General features: G+C 45.1%; 1 protein-coding gene and 1 long non-coding RNA gene across 2 annotated transcripts in view; one reads left to right on the forward strand and one right to left on the reverse strand.

The window, feature by feature from the left end:
- The window catches only part of OPA3 (OPA3, outer mitochondrial membrane lipid metabolism regulator), a 41,339-nt gene that overhangs the window by 4,021 nt on the left and 32,972 nt on the right, over positions 1-4,346 (reverse strand). The gene's annotated exons all lie outside the window — the stretch shown is intronic.
- Positions 1,975-3,789, forward strand: LOC106695076. Its single transcript, XR_001346168.2, has 3 exons — positions 1,975-2,332; positions 3,496-3,559; positions 3,657-3,789. It is a non-coding gene; the product is annotated as an uncharacterized LOC106695076 (long non-coding RNA).

The following is a 4,346-nucleotide window of genomic DNA, read 5'->3' on the forward strand; positions in this document are numbered from 1 at the left end:
GCTCTGTGAGGAAAACTCAGCCCTCTGAGCCTAAAACAGCAGATGATGCGAACCCTGACTCCACTCCTGTAAATAGATGCCTCTCATCCAAGCTGAAATGGAATTAATGCGGGTGCCCTGTCTAGCTTATTTGGAGATTCATTTCCAACATATTTTACTTTGTTGTTGTTAATCCTCACCTGAGGATATTTCTTCCACTGCTTTTCAGAGAGAATGGAAAGGAGGGAAGGAGGGGAAGAGAGAGAAATAGACTGGTTGCTAATAGCTGCCTCCCGCACTCCCCAAGGGGGAGGAAATAGGTTGGGGGGACCCAGCTTGACTGGAAGGGAACCCAGGACCCTTTGGTGCTCAGCTGGAGCTCCAACCATTGGACAACACCGGCCAGGGCCAACATATTTTACTTTCAATGTTTAATACTTATTCATGAAAATACATGAAACATGAAATGTTTTATATTATTTGTGCACTAGCAAAAATTTTAAAATTCAATCCAGAAGAAAATACTTTAACATTTGGAACCTTATAGTCACAAGAAACTAAATAAAATTAAAAATTTAGTTTCTGTATATATTTTGGTTGATGACACCTAATTCCCGAGAAAGAATTCTGTCCAGAAGGAGCTCCAAGTTAAGGTCAAGGACAAAGAGGAAGAATGTAAAATTTCTGACAGTAAAAGAAGAGTTTGTTCTTTTGTTCTTTTGGAAATGGGGCACTGGCTGGCACCAAATCACCAGAGCAGGTGGATGGCATTAGATGTGTCAAAGGAAGGACGCGCCACTCTGCTGGGATATGTCAATGTTCACATCACAACTTACATCCTTTGCAACTACTTGAACTTTCAGAGAGTTTTAGTGTCAACTTGAAAATGCACTATAGAGTAATCTGTCGATTGTTTTAAGGGGCAGGGTAGCGCTCTGCCACGGTGGCTGCCACCTTCTGCCGCTCAGGGGGCTGCTTGTGGTCGGTGGGTGCTTGGCAGACCTGGCACCTCTTTTGTGAAGCGGAGGCTGAGGAGACTCGGGCGTTCACCAAGGCCAAGGAAAAGCCCCGGACGGAGCCCAGAGTGAGAATAACGATCATATTACTCTGAGGGGCGGCAGGCAGGATGGCTTGTGGAGCGCTTTAAGACTAAGAGGCATACACCTCTTAGTAAACGAATGGAAGCCTATTGTGAATAGCAGGATTTGTCAATGAGGTGGATCAGATTTCGATTTGACGGGCAGCCAATCAATGCAACAGACACAGCTGCACAGCTAAACACGTGTCTGGGACAGTCCAGCAGCAGAGGGAGTGTCTGAGACGGGAACCTGCTATTCCACACCGCAATGTGGCTCCACCACACCCAGGCTACCACAGCAGCTTTCTCTCTTCTTTCACTTCCCCCTTCCCCATTCTTTTATTATACATCAGGTAACTGATGTATGTCCGCAGAATTTGCATTTTTAAAAATTAAAGGCCAATGGTGGGTTTTGATTGACATCAAATGGAGATGGGATGGAGACAAACACTGGTTTTCCATTAGTGGACGCTCATTCAGCTCTTACCTTTCTATTCCAGGAAGTTATTTGGCTCTCACTGTTTAACAAAAAAAAGAGAGCACATAGTGGTTGAGCATCAACCTATGAACCAGGAGGGGGAGGTTCGATTCCCAGTCAGGGCACATACCTATGTCAGTTTGCTCTCGGCTGGACAATGATTTTCTAGAATGTCTTGGTTTCTACTCATGTGGTATTTCTCAAACGGGTTTGGGGTTTTTTTGCTGGCTGTTCGTCATTTTCCACTTGGTAACAGTTTGTGGCTTGCTATAAGAAGTGGCGGCTCTCTCAACTTCCTTTTATGGTGACGTCACCTGTTTATCTATAAAACCACTACTTCTGCTTGCTGCGTTGTGCCTAGTCTATGGGTGGGGTTGGGCGGAGGGGAGGGGTAGAAGCAGGGGTGGGGGGTTAGGGGTTGATGGTGGCTCCTTGGAATGGGGGCCCTGCGCTGGCTTTGCCAGGCAGGCTGCCTGGCTGTTTCCTGGAGGCTCCCTGAGCCAGGTGGAGGCTGGAGAGACTGAGAGCTCTGGAGATTCCGACATTGTGGCTGTGATTGAAAATGGACTTCCTGAAAAAGAAGCTCGCCCGCCAGTGATGAGTCGGCCTTAGGGAGACCTGTGTGATGGGGGGTCGGTTCCCCAGGACACTCAGTGCTTCCACAGGAGCTTAAAACTGCAGATTTTGTCTTGTAAGCGGGTAATGAAATCAATTTAGTTGCACAGATCTATTTAGTTCCATTAAAAACATGATGGAGATACAACAGAAAATATGGAAGCCAATCTGAAGTAGTAAGGGTAAGTATTGTTTCATAAAACTTTTGTTCTTGGGAGTGTGTGTGTGTGTGTGTGTGTGTGAACGAGTAATTAGAACACCGTTGAAAGGTTGAAAGCCACTGTCCTAGATTTGGGTTGGAATCCATTGAGTCTACAGAGTATTTTCAGGACAGTGATATCTTCCCAATATTGTCTTTCAAGCCACAAACGCAGCATCTCTCTCCATTCAGTCTCTAATTTCCTCTGCATGTCTTGTACTTCTTCGATTATATTTAGTCCCGGTCCTGATATTTTTGACATGATTATTTATGGCATTTTACATTCAATTTTCAATTTGGTTGGGGCTGATATGTAGAAATACAATGGAAATATGTAAATGATTTTCTATCCAGTGACCTCATGAAATTCATTCTTTTTTATCTTTTTAACAAAATATAATTTTCATGAAGCTCCATGACTTTTTACATTTGCATATGCTGGGGTTCTCAGTTAGGGACAATTTTGCTCCCTGCCAGTAGCACCTCCCAAGTTTTGACAACCAAAATGTCTTCAGCCGTTGCCAATGTCCCCAGGTAGCAGGGAGTGGGGCTCGTTCCATATGCATATGCAATGGCATCATTTATAGAAATGACCATCCTTTCCTCACTGAGCTGTGGTGGTATCTTTGTTAGAAATCAACATACATACTACTTACTAATTACATACCCATTACTCATGCAGCCCAGGATGGTGAAAGGGTGCTCAATATGGCATAACTGATAACAGGATTGTTTAATTACTGAGAGGGGAGTGTTGTTGTTTTTATATGGAGGAGAGTAAAAGCATGAAATTTTTATCTTCCATATTAGGAAGTCAACAGGTAATAAAAAAGGGGGGGTGTGTGTCTTTAAGAACTAGGAGTATACGTGCCTTACTTAGAAATAAGGTGGCAGCCCTAGCTGGTTTGGCTCAGGGGATAAAGCGTCGGCCTGCAGACTGTAGGGTCCCGGGTTCAATTCTGGTCAAGGGCACACACCCAGGGTTTCGGGCTCGATCCCCAGTAGGGGGCATGCAGGAGGCAGCTGATCAATGATTTTCTCTCATCATTGATATTTCTCTCTCTCCCTCTCCCTTCCTCTCTGAAATCAATTTTTAAAAATATATATTAAAAATATAATAATAATGTGGCAAATGTCCCCAAACAGCCAGGAGAGCCAATGGGACCAAGAGCCTGCTCTGCTTGGAGGACCTGGTTCCTCACCTACTCAGGTACTGCGCCCAGGGCCCCGCACCCAGCCCCCTCTGCACCCAGCCCCTCACCCAGGGTCCCCTGCACCCAGCCCTCACTCTCTTCTCTCCCTTGAAGCCTTCTGCCTCCTATTGTGGCCATTCTCTAATGGAATGCCTGTGCCTACCTCGCCCTCCTGGAGCCAAGAACCCAGAGGTGAGAATGGGTATGAGGATCTTCTGAGGGGAGGCAAATAAGTGAGGTGGGTTGGCGGTAACACAGCTTTCCAAGTGGGAGTTTTTAAACTTCAGGTCTATGATCTTAAGTGGCAAAATCAATTTGGTGTGCTATGACCAGCATTTCTTTCTTTCTTTTTAAAAAATACTTTTATTGATTTCAGAGAGGAAGAGAGAGGGAGAGAGAGATAGAAACATCAATGATGAGAGAATCATTGATCAGCTGCCTCCTGCATGCCCCACACTGGGGATCAAGCCTGCAACCTGGGCATGTGCCCTTGTCCGGAATTGAACCCAGGACCCGTCAGTCCGCAGGCCGACGCTCTATCCACTGAGCCAAACCGGCTAGGGCCAGCATTTCTTTAAAGAAAAAAAAAGTTAAGTACATACTGTATAATTCCATTTATAAAAATTCTAGAAAATGCAGACATCTAGCAGACCAGTGGTTGCCTGGGGATCCGGAAGTGGGATGGCTGGGATTTCAAGGAGCATGGAGATACTTTAAGGGTAATGGATATGTTTGTTCTCTAGATCATGAGGATGGTTATGAGGTTGCCATGCCTATTAAAACTTATCTGATTGTATATTTTAA

The sequence above is a fragment of the Myotis lucifugus genome, unplaced genomic scaffold (assembly GCF_000147115.1).
Source record: "Myotis lucifugus unplaced genomic scaffold, Myoluc2.0 scaffold_823, whole genome shotgun sequence".
In the NCBI taxonomy this organism is placed as follows: Eukaryota; Metazoa; Chordata; class Mammalia; order Chiroptera; family Vespertilionidae; genus Myotis; species Myotis lucifugus.